Here is a 22,315-nt window from a genome sequence, read left to right on the forward strand (position 1 = left end):
TATATCAAAGCACAAACAACAAAAACAACAACACACAACATGGTCCATCCGAACCATCTCACGGACTCGACTTCGCATAGGGGATTCACGACTCACCCTATCCTAGGTTCAGGGACTCGACAGTCGTGCTTGCTTCTTGTTCCGGAGAGGAGTCCGCTAAGTCTTCTGGACCTTCTTATGGTGTTGTCACGCCTCTTGTTGTCGCTTGCTGAAGTAATTCGCCTGAGTTGTTAGGAACTCTGGTTGTCTTCTCGTCTGGGAATTTGCTGACGAAGGTGGTTCTTCATAGCTGTCACTGACAGGGTCTTCTGTTGTCTTCATGATCTTGTCAGCGTCTTCTTATCTTCTGAGGCTTCGAGGGTCTCAAGTGGACACCTTCATGCACCGATATTTGCATGACATGATAGAGTTCTGATCTGTCAATCATATTAATTGCGATATCGACACCTAGAGCGGGGGATGAAGAGAACCGTTTTCCTGCTCACTAAGGTGAGGCAGACCAAATGGCAAGATTCTCATCCACCGGTGGTGGTCGACACAATTATTTATGACTGACAGGGTCGCTCTATTAGTGATGCAGATCAAGGTTTGCATATATATTATGTCTAGATTATCGTAGGCAAAAGTGGTATCACTCTGGAACAGTGCTCAGGGTTTCACCATCTTCTAAGCCTCGTTAACCTTGTTCCTCATGGAGGTACTACTGTTGATGTCGTCTGGTCGTAGAGCTGTCTTTTCTGTCCTTCAGCACATGTGTTTGCCTGGGAAGGTTACTTCCTTCCGGGCTGCCCACGAGGAATTCAATTTATCCCGTGGTGAGAAGGGCATAAGGTACTAGCGACCGTTTGCAGTTTTGAAAAAAAATAGATGAGGAGTGTCAAGAAAATAAGACTGGAAGGCTAGAGCATAACCTTCAATTTCTTTGAAGTTTTAGGAGAGTTGAGGAAATATGTAAGTTTTGTAAGTATTTTGAAGGATCTGGAAAGCAGTTTTGTCCTAACTAACGTCCATGCTAACTAAGGGTTTCCTATAGTTAGGATGGCTCTGATACCAGTTCTGTGGTGACCCCGACTGGTAAGTCGAGATCGCCGTGCCCAGTGATCCCAAGGATCAATGCTCACTGTACACAGATACTGAATAATAGAGTCTTACATCCATACATACCGTTTGATACAATAAATGACCACTTCGGTCGAGTCTTACATACATAGGGCCTTAAAGGCCAAAGCACCAAACTAGACCAATAGCGGAATTATTGGTTGAAAGCGTGAACCCATGCCATTAGCCTTAACCTACAGGCATTCTGACTGGGAAGCATCCTAGCTCGCAAGAACGTCACTGAGTTAATCTTCACCATATCCTGACTTTCATATCTGGTCAATGAAATAACCAGTGGCAAGCCAGTGAGTACGTTGAATGTACTCGCAAACAGTCCATGATATGAACATTTATAGCGAAGAATAACAGTAACATGCATCTTTAGTGTAACTCATCTGAGTGGAATGATCAGGTATATGCATCAGGTTAAAGAATTACTTTTGAAGAACAGGTTACGGATATCATCATATCTGCTAAGGGTTGAACACACCGGGTTCACCCTAAATGCCAAGTCATCGGACTTGTCATAACCTCAATGTATTAATGAGGGCTAAACCATCCGGGTTTACCCTATATGTCAAGTCACCGAACTTGATCATATTATTTTGATTATCATGATTATAATAACACCTTTTTAACACCACACACACACACACTTGGTTTATGCGGAAACTCAGGACGTAGTTTAAGCAGCACCACCCAACTGTCCTTGACCGTGGACACGGCTATTCGAATAGTTTACACTCTGCAGAGGTAGTACGCTGGACCCACGAGAAACGGAATACTTCCGTGTCATCCACGACTCGCGGTATATCACATATACCCGAGGTAAGTATCCGATCATCATCTTTCCCCTGACGATACTAGACAAAGAGATCCACTCGATTGGTACCCAGCCCACATGTTGTACATCTTACGAGCACCGACTCTGGACTGTAACAACCATGCAGGGACCAACGGTGTGCCTGGAACTCATAATAATGGCATAGTCGTCCTACCTGGCACGACCCCATCACGAGAGTGACACCGATCACTCCCGCCACTAGTAATGTGGCTCTTCGCTAGCACTGACCAGAGTAATCAACAAAGCCCCGTCCCATAAAGGGGTATCGTGGTCGTACTAGGTAAGGTTGGGACGGTCGACACATCATAAATCTAATCAATTTCCGAAACCATACTCACACCAAAATCACCGGTGCATCACTTCACCAAAAGTGATCACCAACTCATCATCACCCTCGGGCATTAGTGGCACCCGACGGGGTTTTCATAAACTCTTTATTTAACTGATCATTATGCTTGAGATGATATGCCTTAACATTACTTGTCAACATGAAAATATCATGACCCTCACGGGGTAGGGTCAAGCTCAATGCAGTGATTATACTCTACTAGTCAACATGACAGTAGCATGATCCTCGTAGATGGTAGGATCAAGCTCATCATATTTGTGCTCCGAGGAGCTATGTGAATATCACTACTATAATGCAAGGGCTTCGAAGAAGCCTTCGGTACCATCACATCAATGATGAACCGGCATCGTGATTACATGCAATGGAAAATACTTGCTATTCTAGCATGCATCATTTTATTTACTTAAGTCATGGCAAAAGGGCTGCTTGCCTTGCCCACGTAAGTCCTCAGGGTCTTCGGGGTCTTCCACTCCGTCCCCGAGTATTCCGTCTACCGTCAACTACGTCGGAAATAACCATAGTAAGCCATATTTCCAGCAGAATAAAAGTGTTCTATAAATAGAAGTTATATTTTTCTTGGACCTCTCTGGTCATAAGAAAAATACCTGAGGCTTTATATAGGATATTTGGGTCATCAATGATTTTTGAATGGATGGAAAGAGCAATAGATGGCCATTGAATAGGCCAACATAAATCTTTCTGTTAAAAATGAGTGGAGGCACCCATTTAAAAAAGAAGGTTTTTAGAAATATTTAGGAAGTTGTTTCACTCGATTTGGAGTTGAAATGAATATTCTAGGGATTTAACAATGAGGATTAAACAACAATAGAAGCTATTTATTTATTGCAACAGATTGAAGTTTGATAAAAATGTTTACCAACTCTCTAAAAATGGAGAGTGATTTTGGAAGGTTTTGGAAATTGGAATCACTCCATTTGGAGTTGATATGAGGCCTATGGGATTTTTGAAAGGTGGGGCTAATGATATCCAGAGGTGGATTTTAATTATCACACCCCAGAAAAATGTCTTGGAAAAATGTGCAAGGCACATATTTGGATAGAGCTTGATTTTAGGAGCCTGCAGTAGTTTGAGTCAAAAGATTTGGAGTTAGAATGAATTTGCAATGGATTTTAGAAGATAGGACTAAAAGAAAAAAAGGAGAAAGGGGCACTTATCCTTGAGTTAATAAGTGCCTGGGGCGGCAGATAAGCCAGTGGGCCGGCCTGCTGGCTCGGCCTGGTGCACAGCGCCACGCAGGAGCCATATTCAGTGGAATACGCCTCCGGCTGGGAGGAGGCGCAAAGCCCCTAGGGCGTCTCCACTTATCCGGTGGGCCTCTGCCGTGGCTCCGTGACGAGGGGCCCCGCATGCAGGAGTTTCTCCTACCTCCAGCATGCGTAGAGAGGAGGAGCAGGAGCCCGAGGGCTCGCTGGCTCCCGATGCCCTGGCCACCTCCGGTGAGGTCCGGCTCCCCGGCGGCTTGGGCGGCCGCGCTGCGCCTACCCGGGGGTCTCGTTCCTGCAGGGGAACCGCGGGGAGAGGAGGCTTTGGCCGTGGTTCGAGGGTGGCGTCGGTAGCCGAGGAGGTCGGCGCCCGGCCATCTAGATGGATGGAAAGCAGGGGAAGATACCCCGGAGGGTCCACGGCGAGGGAGAGCTCAGTCCTTCCCGAGCATGGAGCAAGTGCCAGGAGAGGGCCTTGGCCATGGGGGCTACGTAGGGAAGAGCCAGCTGTGGGGAAGTCGTGTACCCCGTGGCTACGACCAACCGCGAAGGGAGAGAGAGCTGAAGGCGCTGGGGAGGAGCTGCGGCAGCCTGGGGTACCTCTGGGGGTAGCTAGATGGGAAGGGGGAAGCCGAGGGAGCTCGAGCACAAGCTCGGCCGAAGCTTCCCATGGCAGCCGTGGGAGGAGAGGAGAAAGCTAGGGAGTTCAAAGGGGAGGCTCCGAGGGTGGCTAGGAGGGAGAAGGGACTCGGGGGAGAGGATGTGAGGCTCTGGGCGCTCGGGGGAAACCATATGGAGAGGGGGAAGAGGGGAAAGCTCAGGAGCTCTCTGGAGCTCTGAGAGCACGGGGTAGACAACGTGCCAGAGGGGTTTTGGAGGGTAGCTAATGGATGGAGATGGCTTGAACGATCAAAAGGAGATGCACTGACGCTCTGAGACATGGTGCAACTGCGGGACATGAGCTAGGGAACAAGGAAATGGCGTAGAGCACCATTAGTGCAGTCCAGAGTGGTGGTCACCACCCCACCTGGTGTCCTGGGGCACCCCTTGGCCAGGCCAAGGTGTCAACCATGCAAGGCATACTTGCCACGATGCACTGGAGGAGTTTGAAAGCATATGGGGCTAGTTTGAACTTGCTTTGACTGCTGTTAAGTTTCTAACAGCAAACTTGGAGCTGATAAAAGTGGGTCTTAGGTGGGGAGACTTGGGGAGAAACTATGTCTGGCAGTGCTAGGCATGGAAGGACTTTAATACTGCAAAGTTGCAGCTCAAGAAAACAAGTGTAGCTAGTACTTGCTGTACAAAGTCACATTTCAGCCAGAAATGAACTTGAGGAGGTGCTGCTCATTTTCTCCACATGAGTATGCCATAACTTTGCTCTAAATGAGGCCTTGGCATATAATAGATGCTCTGGAAAGAGCTGGGGGTGATAGCTTAAGCAGAAGGATGGAAAGAGAGGTAAAACAATGCTGCCAAGGGTGAAAATGAGAGAAAGTTACAAAGGGTCCTTCCCAAATAATTGACCAGTGGTCATGGGAAAGTTACTGGAGGTGAAATGTAACTAGTTGAGGCTGTGGTAGAAAGTTGAGCTCAAGGGTAAAAGTAGAAGGGGCAATAGAAGCCAATTTAGTGAGTGCACACAAGGCGTTTGATCTGTGGTTAGGCTACCAGATGGATTCCAATGGCGATGAAACTTAATAGGATCAAATAATAGATGAAAATAGGCTTGCACGCCAAATTTGGGATTTGCTGGATAAGTTTTCCAATGTAGACTTGGAAAACCCTAGATATGGGCAGAAATGGGTTTCTTCTTAGAACCCTATTCAAATAAATTCCCACAAATCCAATATTTGGTGTAGGGGCATCATTTGAGCATTTAGGCATGCACAAAAAGTTTGAGGTCAATTGGACAAACTTTATAATGTAAAGTTTGTCAAAGTCAGAAATCAACAGAGAGGGTTTTGAGGGTTTTAGGACAAGTTCCTCTATTCTCCTTGGTGTACCACTTGGTGTGGATGCCTCATTCGAGCACTGGAACATGTCCACCAAAGTTGAGCACAATTGGAGACACTTCACAATGTAGAGTTGCTCAAATTTGATTCTGGACAGATAGGGTTTTAGAGGGATTAGGGGAGTCAAATCAACTTGGATTGAAATGAAACTTGGCAAGATTATCAAGAATATCATAGATGACATGCTAGAATTTTACTGGAATTTATTGAGAATATTTGTTATAGAAATAATCCAAAAGCTTGAAATAGACAAGAATGGTTTTGAGGGGGTTTGCCCAATATTTTGAACATGACCATGTGTTGAAACTCATAAATATGGAATAAATATATCCACTGAGTTTCCTAAATTTTCTTAAATATTTTGAAAGCAATAAAAATAACTTTCCTTCATAAGAGACCATTTCTGGCCTCACAGAAAGGCTTTTAAATAAAATACTAAAATAACTTTTAAAATAATAATATGATGGTTTTTGGAAGACATTTTGATAATAGGTTTAAATAAAACAATTGGTGCAAAAGAAACTCCCTAATTTGAGGACTTGTAGTACAAACCTCATCTCAGGGGTTTGAAAGTTTAATTCAAAGAAAATGCTTTTTGCTAAAAATAATATTTGGTAAAAATAGATATTTGTCCTAAACACATGGTATGATCATTAGGCAGAAGATCATGGGATGAGAAGATGATTAATAGAATGGCAAGAATTAATGGAGATCAATCACATGCAAAACAAACAGACAGACAATAGTCACTCCAAGCATCACAAGCATTCACAAAAATTTTAATTGGTCCCAAATTTTTGAAATAAGTTACTTAGTCAGGAAAGCCAAAAATTGGGGTGTGACATTCATCACGACCTTCGGGGCCTACTGCTACACCACCATGACGTTCGGTCTGAAGAATGCTGGTGCGACATTCCAACGCTGCATGCAGCTATGCCTACTCCCACAGATTGGCAGAAACATCCACGTCTATGTGGATGATATCATCGTCAAGACCAAGCAGCACTTTAGCCTCCTCGATGAGTTGCGGGAGACGTTTGCCAACTTGTGCGAATACAAGATCCGGCTCAACCCAGAGAAGTGCGTCTTCGGGGTTCTAGGGGGCAAGCTCTTGGGGTTCTCCGTGTCCGCTCATGGCATCAAAGCGAACCCAAAGAAAATCGGCACCATCGAGCGGATGGTGAAGCTGGCTCGAATCCTCGACGTCCAGAAGTTCGTCGGCTGCTGGCGTCCCTTAGCCGGTTCGTCAGCCGGCTCGGCGAGAAGGCCCTTCCACTCTATCAGCTCATGAGGAAGACAACCAAGTTCGAGTGGAATGACCAGGCGGATGAAGCCTTCCACGACCTCAAGCGGGTCATCTCAAGCATGCCAATCTTGGCAGCACCGGCTGAAAGGGAACCCATTCTCATATACATTGTAGCGACCACTCGTGTGGTTAGTGTAGTGCTTGTAGTTGAGCGCAAGGAGGAGGGCAAGGTACTGTTAGTGCAACGCCCTATCTACTATCTCAGCGAGGTCTTGTCCGCCTCCAAGCAAAACTACCCCCACTACCAGAAAATGTGTTATGGTGTTTACCTTGCCGCAAAGAAGTTTAAGCAATAATTCCAAGAGCATGCCATCACTGTGGTGAGCACTGCTCCACTTTCAGAAATCATGGGAAACCGTGATGCGACTGGCCGGATCGCCAAGTGGTCCATCTCCATGGCTGACCACGACATCCGCTACGAGCCTCGCACTGCCATCAAGTCTCACGTGGTGGCCGACTTCCTTGTTGACTGGGCTGAAACCCAGTTTGAGCCGCCGCCTCCAGAATCCACTCATTGGCTGATGCACTTCGACGGCTCAAAGATGCGAACTGGTCTGGTAGCCGGCATTGTCTTGACGTCTACGAAAGGAGACGAGCTCAAGTATGCTCTCCAGATTCACTTCGCCGCCTCCAACAACGTCGCCGAGTACGAAGCGCTCGCTCACGGCCTCCGTCTTGCCAACGAGATTGGCATCCGGTGGCTCCTTTGCTTCGGCGACTCAGACCTTGTGGTGCAGCAAGTCTCTGGCGAATGGGACGCCAACATGGCGAGCTACCGCTTCCTCATCCAGCAGCTCAATGGCCCTTTCGAGGGTTGCGAGTTTCACCACGTTCCCAGGGAGGACAACGAGGTAGCTGATACATTGGCCAAGATTGGCTCTACAAGACAAGCAATTCCAGCCGGTGTCTCCCTCAAACAGCCGCACAAGCCATCAATAAGGCCGTCTCTAGAGTCAGCATCAATTTTTGTGCCGGTTGATCCCTCCGTGCAAGCGCCGTCGGCTACGCCAGCTGCGCCGGCTACAACTCCTGTGTCGGCTACACTGGCTCTGCCGACTCCAATTGGGGCACCGGCTACAACCACTTCGCCGGCTACAACAACAAATCCGGCTCCTCCAAGCCTCGAATCCTGTCATCTCGACACCCAGTGGGTGGACGTCATGGAGGTAGACGGTGAGCCGGCTGCCACGGGCATCAAAGACAGAGAGTCTCGAGCCTACGACTGCTTCATCAAGCGCGGGGGTTGCAGAAGCCCCTGACACTCAGGTCGAGACGGAGTCAGCCCTTGTGTCGGCTCCGTCGTGGGCTCAACCCATCCTGGCCTTCCTTCTTCGTGGCGAGGTCCCTCAAGAGGAGGCGGAGGCAAGGCAGATCCAGCGCCGATCTGCAGCCTACGCCATCATCAATCGCGAGCTGGTTTGGCGTAGTGTGACTAGCGTGTTCCAGCGCTGCGTCGAATCACAAAAGGGGCAGGAGATCCTTAGATACATTCAGCAGGGGGAGTGCGGACATCATGCCGCCTCTAGAACCCTGGTGGCCAAGGCATTCCGCCATGGATTCTACTGGCCAACGGCCATCGAGGAGGCCGTGGACATGATCAACAAATGCGAGGGCTGCGAACGCTTTGGCGCACAGAGCCACATGCACCTTCGGCCCTCAAAACCATCCCCTTGTCTTGGCCTTTCGCCGTCTGGGGGTTGGACATGGTGGGACCATTCAAGACCGCTCGAGGCTGCATGACTCATCTCTTGGTAGCCATCGATAAATTTACCAAGTGGATCGAGGCTAGACCCATCAAGAAGCTTGACGGCCCCACGGCCGCCAGGTTCATCACGGACATCGTTGTCCGATACGGTGTCCCCCAGAGCATCATCACCGACAACGACACCAACTTCGCCAAGGGTGCTTTCGCGCTCTACTGCTCCAAGGTAGGCATACGGCTCGACTTGGCATCGGTGGCACACCCCCAGTCCAACGGCCAGGTGGAGAGGACCAACAGCCTAATCCTGGCCGGCATCAAGCCAAGACTAGTGGCACCACTCATCAGGTCGGCCGACTGCTGGATCGAAGAGCTGTCGGTAGTACTGTGGAGCCTCCGCACCATGCCCAACCGATCAACCGGCTTCACCCCATTCTTTGTGGTATATGGGTCCGAGGCTATCATCCCTACGGATGTTGAGTTCGACTCGCCTCGGGTCACCCTATACACAAAAACAGAAGCAAAGGAGGCAAGAGAAGAAGGCGTCGATCTGCTCGAGGAGGCACGTGACCTACCCTTGAGCCGGACGACCATTTATCAATAGAAGCTGAGATACTACCACAGCAAGAAGATCAAGCCTCTCTCTTTCAGAGAGGGAGACTTGGTGCTCAGAAGAATCCAGCGAACAGCCGGCCAGCACAAGCTCTCATCCCCATGGGAGGGACCCTTCATCATCAGCAGGGCATTGCATAACAATGCATACTACCTGATCGATGCCCAGAAGCGAAGGAAGCGCAAGAGGGACGAATCCGCCCAGGAGACGGAGCGTCCATGGATCACGGTGTTGCTTCGCCCGTTCTATTGCTAGAAGGCAAGTAAGAAAAATGGAAAGAGCATGCACATATGTATCTTTCTCCCTCTTCGGGATTTCCAATAAATGCAATGAAAAGAGCATGCACATATGCTCCTTTTGGATTCATAACTAGAGTTTTCACTCATTTTGTGAGTCCCTTAGTCTGGCTCTAACGGCCCCGGGGGCTTGCTAACCGACCAGAACGATTACCTTAGTTGTAGAAGAACATATAATGTACGCCGGGTCAAACCCTGTCCGTCTCGTAACAGCTAAAAACCGGCTCCCGGCTGTCCGACTAGAGAGGCGGCGCCAGGTAAGGCTGGCTGCGTGAAAAGTTCAACTACAAAAAGGGTCGCCGGCTCGGGTTGGTTTGATCCTTTTTTGCGATCTTATTCTAGCCGGCCTCTGCTGGCTTGTGTTTGAGACTTTAAGTCTTGATGGCTTCGAAAAATCTAAGTCTAATATTCCCAAAGGCAGAAGCCTCGACCCAGTCACAGACCGGCTCCCGGCTGTCGGGCTGGCGGGGCAGATGCTAGAGGGAATAAAGGGGTTGAAAAAGAAGTCAAGCAGGAATCAAAAGATGAAAGTACAAGGCAGCATGCGTGGCATTATGACTTTGATGCAGAATTCATACATTCAAAAGCATTGGCTCACGGCCGAAGTTCATTACACACCCCGAGTGAGTGGAACTGTTGGACTGATGGATACATTGTAGACAACTAAAACAAAAACAGGACCAGCTAAGGGGCGGCGGCCTCGTCTCTTGCCCCGGCTGCTGCTCCTGAAGTGGTGGCTTCACCATCGTCGGCTGCTCCCGACGTGGCGGCGCCGTCTCCTGTGCGTGGGCTTTCGGCTCCGTCCATGGCGGAGTTGGCATAAGCTTCGCTGCTGGATACGGTGTCTTCCTTCTCAAGGGCCGCCTCATCGGAGCTGCCATCGGCAACATACGGCTGAAGATGGTGCAAGTCCTCAGGGACGTCCTCATCGCGCTCCAAGTTGAACTCGTCCCAAGCGGCATACGAGGCGATGTCGCTGGCCCTCATCCACAATGCGTCCTCCATGGTCTGCAGCTCCCCCTCCGAGCCGTCGTGCTGAGCGACGAGGTTGCGCAAGTCCAGGTTCCGATAGGACTTGGCCAAGCGCAGCGCCATGTAGGCACCAGCACGCGCGGCTGAGGCGCGCCAGGCGTCAAGGCGATAGCCACCAGCTGCAAGCTAACGGGAGAGCCGGCTCACGAACGCTGGCTCCATGGCGTCGGGCCACAGAGCCCTTATCGGCACCGAGCCCCCACTCTAGAGCCGCTCCATTGATTCGGCCAGGACCAGCAGGAGGGCTCTGAGGCCCACGCCAATCTCCTCCATGCTCCAGCCGGCTGTGGCATCCACCTCCTGCCCGGCAACGCGACACTCCCCGCGGCTAACCTCGACACCCATTTCAGCCGCTTCCCATGTCTCAGGGAAGAGTCCTGGGATAGGGGAAGGGGTGCGAAGAAGAATAAGAGCAGAGAGCAGCAAAGAAGAAAAATTCAAGACAAAATAAAAGAAGGCTTACGGTCGAAATGGGTGTCGGTTTCGTGGGCGTCCTCCAGGGCGTCGAGCTCCCGCACCTTGCTTGCTTGGGCTGCGCGGGAGATCTCTTCCTGAAGGGCCACGGCCGTCTACAGCGTCTTGGCCAACTGCACCTGCTTCTGGATCGGGGCTTCCTCCTTCTTCTTCAGGGCAGCATCCTTAAGCTTCATCTCTTCGAGATGAGTCGTCGTGAGGCGCTCCACGTCCGCAGCATGGGAAGCGTCCTTCTCCTGCAGAGTGGCGCGCAACTGCTCCTGCTCAGCCTGGCGGGCTGCCTCACGATCCTTCTTCTCCGTCTGGAGAAGAGTCAGCTGCTACTGGAGCCGCTCGCCGGCTTCACGCAAGACGTCTCGCTCCGATACGGCCACGCCCAGCCGGCCCTGAAGATCAGCAACCTGGCCATCAGCCGCCTGGGGTTGAGCCCGCAGCATGTTGTACGCCTGCACTTGGGCGTCATGAAGATCCTACGGGCAAAAGCAAAAGGGAATAATATTCGTCTTGGCTAATTCATAGCCGACCCATTCTCGGGGGCTACACCCAGTGGGTCCGCTAGCACGCCCCCACTAAAAAGCAAAGACATGGCACGAAGAGATTCAGCCCAGCCAAACGCTTGGCCGGCCGATTCTCGGGTCTACACCAAGTGGGTGTGCTGGCGCGCCCCCACTAATTCAAGAGAAGAAAAAACCAAAACCAAGACAAGGAAGATGAAAAGGATAAAGAACTCACCTTGGTGCGCTCCTCCAGGCGCTCCGGATCGCAGTGGGCCACCCTGGCCATTTGTTGCACCTTGTCCCGGCTGCTGGCAAACATCGCCACCAGCTCCGGGACACCGCTCAGCACGACGCCTGGGGTCAACGTCAGGCGCTCGGTGTTGGCCACGCGCCAAGTCTTCATGGGCCAACTCCTAGAGATGGAGCAGACGGACCACGATTGGTCACGATGATGGCTCCATCTTCAGGTGGCTGGTTGGTGGCCGGCTCCATCAACGCCCCAACCATCGTCGTCTCCGCAGCAGGGGGTGGATCGGCCGCGTCCGGCGCATCCATGGCCATCTCTGGCGCCTCCAGATTCAGCTCCGGCGCGTCGGCCGCCGCCTTGGCCTCCGGCGTGTCGAGGATCACCTCGAGGTCCACAGGCGCGGAGGCGTCCGGCTTGGACGGCTTGGCCGCCTCGTCCCTCTGGGTGCGCCTCGGGGCCGCCTCGCTAGCTGGCTCCTCCACGCGAGCACGCATGGAGGGGTCATGTCTGGCCTTCGTACGCTTATCCCTGGGCTTCTCAGCTCGGCTGGGTTGAGATTGGCCTGCAGCCATCTTCTTCGCCGCTACCGCCCAACAGCGGGAAGATTGATCATCAAGGGCCTTCTGGGCAGCCTCAGCTGCTGCCCAGCCGACCCGTTCGGCGTTGGAGGCAGTTTCTTCCTCCACGTCTTCTGCCTCCTTGCGAGGCATAATTTGGGAAACCCATTCCTCACTCGACAAAGCTAAACAAGAACAGTGAAGGATCCTTACCCCACGACGACGGGCACTTGCTTCCTGAGGGCGCGAGCTCGATGCTTCTTGGTGCCGCCTGCTCGCCCTCTGGCTGGAGGTCCTGGCGCGGCGCGTTTGGGGGCCGGCTTGGAAGCTGTGGCACCCTTACCCTTGTTCTTGGCCGCCTCGGCGAGAGCGGCCCTCTCGCCAGCATGACGGCAGCCTCGGGTCATTGGAGGGCTGGTGACTTCCTCCACCTCTTCGGCACCCTCCCCAAAAGCTGCTTCATACAAAGATGGTGGCGTCTCCTCATTGTCCGTCCATTCAACAATGGGAAGCCTCAGGTGCTCACCAGACGGCTCGGAGCCTTTCAACTACAGTGCCTCCTCGGGGACGGCGTCCCGAGTCTCGATCATCCCCTCGTCTTCAATCTCCGAGGGGTCTGACGTCTCCACGTCTAGAGCCGGCGGGTTGAGATCTTGCGGATTCCCAAACAGCTGGTTCAACAACAGTTGGCAGCCGGCTTAAACAAGAAGAAACAACAGTTTCAAAACACGAAGCAAATACCAGATCTAGAGGGCACTTACAATTGGGGGAGGTTGGTTCCTATCGTAAGGGACCAACCCCCACTCCCAGTCTGCTCCTTTATCCATGTTGGCGAAGGAGATTTGGTTCACGTTCTTTGCCACCGCCCAAGGTGGAAATTTTTGGTGGAGAGCCGGCAAGGATCGTGCTGGCCACTCATCTGGCATATTAGATGAGGTCGTCTCTGCAGGGGCAGGATCCGGCATGTCATCATGGTGGTGAGCAAGTCGCGACCCACGAGGTTGTGGTTCTTCAAGCTGTCGAGGTAGGCGCCTATCTGTGCCACCTCGGGAACCGGCTTGGGGTACTTGGCGTGCCAGTTCTTCTTCGCCATCGGAGGCTCGATGGTGAAGGGGGGCATGTTGATGGCATCGCGGGTGGGGCTGGCATTCTTCACGTAGAAGAAGCCGCTCTGCCACTGTTTGATGGAGTCTTGGAGCGACATCTGGGGGAAGCCGCACTTCGTCCGGTGATGCACCAATGCTGCGCCGCACAGGGTCATCGGGCGAGGGCCGTCGAGCTTCTCCAACTCGGCCTTGTCCATCTTCTTGGACTGCTGCTTGAAGAAGAACAAGCTCTACCAGAGGTTGAGGCGGGGCTCGATCCCCAGGAACCCCTCACACAAGACGACGAACGAGGCGAGCTGGAGGATGACGTTCGGCGCCAGATGATGCGGCTGTAAGCCGAAGAAGGTGAGGAAGTTGTTGAAGAAGGCGCTCGCCGGGAGCCCGAAGCATCGGTAGAAGTGTTCATCGAACATGACTACCTTTCCCTCCTACGGCTTCAGAGCATTCTCGGCTCCGGGGATCCGCACGGTCACAAGGGAGGCTGGAGGCAGCATTCGGCGATGGCGGAGCGCGTCGATGTGCTCGGCGCAGATGTCGCTGCCGAGCCAAGCACCGTTGTGCTGCCCCTTCTTGGAAGAGCTGCTGGACATGGCGGCAAGCGGCGAGAACTCGAGGGGACGGTGGTGGTCTGTGCGTCGGCGAAGACGACGAAGAAGACAAAGTCTCTCTCTCTTGGCTCAGGGAGGGAGGAAGCGCAAGTGCGGGACGAGAGGGGGGCGAATAGCCTCCTCGGTACCCCCGCACCCCATTTAAACCCCATGAAGGATCAAGGGGAGGGGATCCAGTGCGCACCGGTCCCATTACCTCCGATTATTACGGAGGCTTTTACGATTCCCGAAACCCAATCGTCCCAGAGTAAATCCACAAAGGATCCTCTGCATGGGGGCTGAGGGGGCGTCATGGCGGGACCCAGGGCTCAGGCCCCGTCCCGTCAAACTGAACAAACCATCATCACGTTAGGCCTGACCTGGCATGTGGCGCGATTTGCATGACCCACGATGAAGCCGAGGCGTCACTTGGAAGCCAGCCGGCTTCTGAGCCGGCATCCCCTGCCGCAAGCGACAGCAGGACTACAACCACAAACAACTTAAGCCAGCAAGGCCGCTCGCTCCAAACCGGTGGGCCTCCCCAGCTTCGGGGACTACTGTCGGGGGGATAACCCCGGGGTAGGCTCATCGAGCCTACTCCTTTGCCTTCAAACAACAAGGAACAACAAGAACCATTATGCAAAGCCCAAGTACCCCTGCCCAGCTAGAGCATTACCTCCCGGCTGGGGGTGATACGACCAACTCTTTGGCCGGCCAGGAAGCACCTACCGGCTAGAGACCAGACGACTACCTCTCCATGGCCGCCTAGGCCAAACCAACCGGCTAGGGACGAGGCGGCCATGCCCAGGCCGTCTATTCAAGCAGGGTAGCCGACCAGGGATCACAAGTCACATCAGACCATAGGTCATTACGAGACCCTACGGTTAAAGGTGGCTACGCGTCAGCAAAGGTACTGGATCGGGGTGCACGACAGGTACAAGCGTCGGCGGCCACGCCGCTGAACTCCTCCGGCTCCGATCCATCACCCTGCACAGTGTCGGCCCGTCAAACTCCCACTCCATTACTGCACTTGGCGTGGGAACAGTGGAGACGGCCGCACTGCCTGCCCATGACGATCCTCGCTGGACGACGCTGGACGTACCACACGTGTCATACATCAACCTTACGCGAGAGCCTTATTGGCTAGCCGACAGGTCCCACGGTGAGACGGGACCTCGTAGCCGGCGGGCCCCTCCAGCGACAAGACAAGACCCCATGGCCCCCTTGGCCAGCCGGAAGGCTCCGAGCCGGGTCCCTCTTTTGTACCTTTTATCCATATTGTAGGCCGGTGGGTTCGTCTATAAAACCCCTCGGCCCCCTCCATGTAGACGGTCGGTCAACTCAGCACACACACCAACCACATAGGAGAGGCAGACACGAGCCGGCGGCTCCTTCCTGCTCCGCATTACAGCTCCAGGAGCACTTTGTAGTCCCATTCATACATCATACACTCCGGCAGGATTAGGGGTGTTATCTCTACGGAGAGCACTGAACCTGGGTACATCGTTCGTTCCATGCTTGTACCAACCTCGTTCCCAGCACCCTCCGGTGCCACTTTGGTTCCCACCATCTTTAGCCTACACATGGCTTATGTTGTGAGTAAACACCGACATTTCTTTTCCATCAGGTACTTAATGGCAGCGTGATCAGTGTGAACAATCACTTTGGAATCAACAATATAAGGTCTAAACTTATCGCAAGCAAACACAACTCCTAAAAATTCATTTTCAGTGGTAGCGTAGTTTCTTTGAGCACTGTCTAGAGTTTTACTAGCGTAAGGGATGACATTAAATTTCTTATCAACTCTTTGCCCTAGAACAACACCAGCATCATAATCACTAGCATCACACATAATTTCAAAGGGTATGTTCCAATCAGGTGGTTGAACAACAGGTGAAGTGATCAAGGCTCTCTTAAGAATTTCAAATGCTTCTACACAATCATCATCAAAAATGAAGGGAGCATCCTTTTGCACAATATTAGTGAGAGGCTTAGGAATTTTAGAGAAGTATTTAATAAATCTCTTATAGAAACCAGCATGACCAAGGAAACTTCTTATACCTTTAATATCTGTTGGACACGACATTTTTTCAATAGCATCAACTTTAGCTTTATCAAGCTCAATACCTATTTCGGAGGTTTTCTGTCCCAAGACAATGCCTTCATTAACCATAAAGTGGCACTTCTTCCAATTCAAGACAAGATTAGTTCCTTCACATCTCTGCAAAACTCGATCAAGGTTGCTCAAGCAATCATCAAAAGAAGTTCCGTAAACGGAAAAATCTTCCATGAAAATGTCAACATCTTTTCACAAAAGTGAGAGAATATAGCCATGATACATCTTTGAAAGGTAGCAGGTGCATTTCTTAAACCAAAAGGCATACGTCTATAAGCAAAGGTATCGAAAGGGCAAGTAAAAGTGGTATTCTCTTGATCCTCTTATGATACAGGTATTTGAGAGAAGCCAGAGTAACCGTCTAGAAAGCAAAAATGTGTATGTTTGGATAGTCTTTCTAGCATTTGATAAATAAAAGGTAGTGAGTAATGATCTTTCCTAGTAGCTCTATTTAATTTTCTGAAATCAATTACCATTCTATATCCTGTAACAATTTTTTGCAGGATCAATTCATCTTTATCATTAGGAACAACGGTAATACCTCCCTTTTTAGGTACACAATGAACGGGACTAACCCGTCTACTATCAGCAATAGGATAAATTATACCTGCCTCTAGAAGCTTTAGTATTTCATTTCTTACGACTTCCTTCGTTTTAGGATTTAATCATCGTAGGTGATCAACGATTGGTTTAGCATCAGGTTCCATATTGATTTTGTGCTGACATAGAGTGGGACTAATGCCCTTAAGATCATCAAGAATATATCCTTTAGCGGCATGGTGCTTCCTCGGAGTTTTCAGTAATCTCTTTTCTTCATTCTCTAAAAGGTTAGCACTAATAATAACATGATATATCTCTTTTTCATCAAGATAAGCATACTTCAGAGTATCAGGTAATTGTTTAAGCTCGAACACGGGGTCACCCTTGGGTGGAGGCGGATCCCCGAGTATTTCAACAGACAGGTTTTGTTTCAGAATAGGCTGATGACCAAAGAAAATCTTATCTATTTCATTCATTTCATTCATATGCATATAATTTTCATGGTCTAGCAAATATTGTTCTTAGGGATCGGTAGGAGGAACAACGATAGAAGCGAGACCAATCATTTCATCTTTACTAGGCAATTATTTGTCATGGGGTTGTCTACGAAATTTAGAGAAATTTAACTCATGAGATGCATCCCCAAAACTCACAGTAACCTTTTCTTTTTCACAATCAATTTTAGCATTAACAATATTCAAGAAGGGTCTACCGAATATAATGGGACAAAAGTCATCTTTTGGGGAACCAAGAAAAAGAAAATCAGTAGGATATTTAATTTTCCCACACAATACTTCAACATCTCTAATAATCCCAATTGGTGAAATACTATCTCTATTTGCAAGCTTGATGGTAACATCAATTTCCTCTAATTCGGCTGGTGCAATATCATTCATAATTTCTTGGTATAAGGTAAAGGGAAATGCACTCACACTAGAACCCACATCACATAATCCATGGTGAAACAACAGGCATGCCAACAATAGGTCTATGTTTACCCTTAGTATGAGGTCTAGGAATTCTAGCGGCTTCATCACAGAAGTGAATGACATGCCCATCAATATTATCAACCATGATATCTTTAACCATAGCAATATTAGGTTCAACTTTAATTTGTTCAGGAGGTAGTACAACTCTTACGAACCACAGTTGAAGCTTTAGCATGTTCCTTTATCCTAACACGAAAGGGTGGCTTCTCAATATAAGCAGTAGGAATAACAGGATTATCATTATAAATAATAGTTTCTTCTTCAACTTTAATAGGTTCTACAACTTTAACTTCAATGGGAGGATGATCTTTAAACCACTTCTCCTCTGGGAGATCAACATGAGTAGTAAAAGATTCACAAAATGAAGCTACTACCTGAGAGTCAAGTTCATATTTAGTGCTAAAATCACGAAAAGCATCGGTCTCTATAAAGGATTTAACACAATCAAACTTAAGGCTTATACCTCACTCATTACCTTCTACAGTTCCCAGTCTTAAGTGTTGCATTTAATTCTTTCCAATAAGTCCCATTTGAATTCAATATCTTTCTTCATAAAGGAACCAACACAAGAAGTGTCGAGCATGGATTGATCATTACGAGAGAGCCGAGCATAAGAATTCTAAATAATATTTTTTCTCGGGAGCTCATGATTGGGGCATGAATATAACATTGAATTAAGCCTCCCCAAAGCTTGAGCGATTCTTTCTCCTTCACGAGGCAAAAAATTATAATTATAATTCCGATCACGATGAACCAGATGCATAGGATAAAACTTCTGATAAAATTCCAATTTTAATCGGTTGTAGTTCCATGATCCAACATCATCACATAGCCTATACCATGTCAACGCCTTTTCCTTCAAAGATAAAGGAAATACCTTCTTCTTGACATCATCCTAGGGCAGACCTACAAGCTTAAATAATCCACAAACTTCATCAACATAGATTAAATGTAAATCAGGATGTAGTGTTCCATCTCCTACATAAGGATTTGCTAGCAAATTTTCTATCATACCCGAAGGAATTTCATAATAAATATTCTCAGTAGGTGCAGAAGGTTGAGGAGCATTTCTTTGTGCTTCCGTTCGGGGTGAAGATACCCCGAACAAGCCCCTCAAAGGATTATTTTCCATAGTGACAAGTGATAGTAAATTTCAGCATAGTATATAAAAGTTTCCTTACCAAGTTCCACTTACCAAAGGCGCTTCACTCCCTAGCAACGGTGCCAGAAAAGAGACTTGATGACCCACAAGTGTAGGGTATCTATCATAGTCCTTTCGATAAGTAAGAGTGTCGAACCCAACGAGGAGCAGAAGGAAATGACAAAAGGTTTTCAGTAAGGTATTCTTTGCAAGCTCTGAAATTATCGATAATAGATAGTTTTGCGACAAGGTAATTCGTAACGAGTAACAAGTAACAATATTAACTAAGGTACAACAAGGTGGCCAAATCCTTTTTCTAGCAAAGGACAAGCCTGGACAAACTGTGATATAAAGAAAAGCGCTCCCGAGGACACATGGGAATTTATGTCAAGCTAGTTTTCATCCTGCTCATATGATTCATGTTCGTTACTTTGATAATTTGATATGTGGGTGGACCGGTGCTTGGGTGATGCCCTTAATTGGACAAACCTCCCACTTATGATTAACCTCTCTCGCAAGCATCCGCAACTACGGAATAAGAATTAAGATAAATCTAACCATAGCATGAAGCATATGGATCCAAATGAGGCCCTTATGAAGCAACGCATAAACTAGGGTTTAAGCTTTTGTCAATCTAGCAACCCATCATCTACTTATTACTTCCCAATGCCTTCCTCTAGGCCCAAATAATGGTGATGTGTCATGTAGTCAACATTCATATGACACCACTAGAGGAGAGACAACATATATCTTATCAAAATATCAAACGAATACCAAATTCACATAATTACTTATAACAAGACTTATCCCATCTCCTCAGGAACAAACGTAACTACTCACAAAGCATATTCATATTCATGATCAGAGGAGTATTAATAATCATTAAGGATCTGAACATATAATCTTCCACCAAATAAACCAACTAGCATCAACTACAAGGAGTAATCAACACTACTAGCAACCCACGGGTACCAATCTGAGGTTTTGAGACAAAGATCGGATACAAGAGATGAACTAGGGTTTGTAGAGGGAGATGGTGCTGATGAAGGTTTTGATGGATATTGACCCCTTCCGGGAGGGAAGTTTCCCCGACGGAACAGCTCCGCCGGAGCTCTAGATTGGTTTTTTCAAAGTTCCTCCTCAAGACGGCGACGCTGCGTCCCGAAAGGTCTGATATGATTTTTCCAAGTCAAAACCCTTCATATAGCAGAAGATGGGCACCAGAGGCCTACCGGGGGGCTCACAAGCGTGTAGTGCGCGACCTGGGGGTAGGCCGCGCCCCTCGCTTGTGACCTCCTGGTGGGTCCCTTTCGATATTTCTTTCGCCCATTATTTTTTATATATTACAAAACAATTATCCATGACTTTTCATGATTTTTGGAGCTGTGTAGAATAAGTCTCTCAGGTTTGGTCCTTTTTCAGTCCAGAATTCCAGCTGCAGCATTCTCCCTCTTCATGTAAATCTTGTAAAATAAGAGAGAAAAGGCATATGTATTGTACAATAATGTGTATTAACAGCCCATAATGCAATAAATATTGATATAAAAGCATGATGCAAAATGGTCGTATCACTGGGTTCCCGGCTTTTTTGGTCAACCTCTTGATTAGGCTGGTATATCGCTGGTATCTCGAGTACACTGTGTACGAGGACTTCCACGAGTTCAACCAGGAGCAATACGAGGGTGACGTTCACATCTTCAATCAGACGGACATCTCCACAACCGAGCTGCACACCTTCTGCGGGGTTGGGTTGACGATCAATATGGCCGTCCATGATGCTGTCTATATCGCTATCACTTGGCTTCGTGGAGCGCACCATTGCGTGGAGGAGATTGCATTCAGATACACCCCGTATAGTCGTGCTGGGGATGACACTGGATTCGATCTCACTGCCTACACTGCTCCTGTTCGGGAGCGCAACGATCTCTCCCACGTCGTTGTCTGTACCCCCTACGTGAGTCATCACTACGACCCACAGGTTCTAGTGCAGTACACCGAGGCGCTGGATTGTGCCTTTCGAGCTCAAACTGTTGAGCTACATGCCACGCGTACCCGTCTTTACGATGCATTGACATAGTTGCAGCCAACAGTCAGCACGAGGATCCACCCTGAGTACATCCTCCACCCGTGCAGGACAGAGCTACCACCAGGCCTTGAGTGGCCTACTATTGGGGGTCGTACCCGTGCACTTGGACCTCTGCTCTCCGATTCGATGCGCCACGAGCACATGATTCACAACGGGATGGAGATTCCTGTCCCTAGGTTCTTTTAACGGGGTCACCGTCAGCTACCTGGATTTAGCTGTTGTCTCCGGCTTTCATGTAGCATTATCACTATGTCTCCTTGTTGTATCCCTCCACCGCGTGCCTACATCCTCCTAGTGAGTCCAGGTTATCGCCAAATTTCGAATTTTAGTTTGAGTCATTGTCTCCGACATGATGTAACACTATCTCTATGTCTCATTGTTGTATTCCTCCACCGCGTGTCTATGTGCCGCCTAGTGAGTCCACGTAATCGCGAAATTTCGAAATTGTAGTCGAAGGTCTGTAACCGAACTTTATGTGTGGATATATTTCTCGAACTTGGTTATTATGAAGCATCTATCACATTTTCCCTTCGTTATGCTTGAATTACTTCATGAATGATTCCATTCTAAACTACCCGTGTTAAATATTAGCAGCATGGTTAGACCAGCTGGGCGCCCGAGTGGTGCCGCGAATAATGCACCAGCCCCGCCCCCTGAATATATGGCTAGGACGGTCCAACAGTTTGAACTAAACTGCCAGTTTATGCATGGGCTCATGTACAAGTTCCCAAGGCCAAATCTGAACCAGCAGCAAGGCTTGACACTTCAAGACTTCTGCCTCCTCAACCCTATGATTTACCACAGCTCAACTCAGCCTCTTGATGCTGATGACTGGCTCCATGACATCGCTTATGAGCTAGAGTCTGCCAATGTGCCCCTCGAAAGCTATGTCAACTTTGTAGCGTACTTTCTAAAGGTCCCCGCTGCTCAATGGTGGGACAGTCACATGCGCTCTCAGCATGTTGGAACTATCATCACCTGGCCTGAGTTCCAAGTCGCTTTTCATGCCCGGTACATTCCTGAGGGAATCATGGACCGGAAGAAGCCTGAGTTCCGCAACCTTGTCCAGGGTAACAAGATTGTTGATGCCGATCAGCGGGAGTTTCTGGACTTACCCCGCTATGCAGAAGAAGACATTGCAATTGATGCTCGCAGACAGGAGAAGTTTCGTGATGGCCTCCTCCCTCACATTAAGCTCGCACTCCTTGTTTAGGACTATGATAATTTCTCCACCTTGGTGAATATGGCCATTAAGGTTGAAACTGGTGTGCACGAATACAAGGATAGCAGCAAGCGCAATCGTGACATGGACTCATCTTCGGGAGCATGTGCATAGAAGCGAAAGATCTGGATTCCCCACAACATGTACCATGCACCTGCACCCACTCCAAGGCCGTCTTATGCTGCAGCTTGTCTGCCTCCTCCACCAGCTAGGCAGCTGAGACTTACAACTCCACCACAACGAGGTCCTCCTTCCCGTCCTAAGGATGGGCTGTGCTTCAA

The sequence above is a fragment of the Hordeum vulgare genome, chromosome 5H (genome assembly GCF_904849725.1).
Source record: "Hordeum vulgare subsp. vulgare chromosome 5H, MorexV3_pseudomolecules_assembly, whole genome shotgun sequence".
Classification (NCBI taxonomy): Eukaryota; Viridiplantae; Streptophyta; class Magnoliopsida; order Poales; family Poaceae; genus Hordeum; species Hordeum vulgare.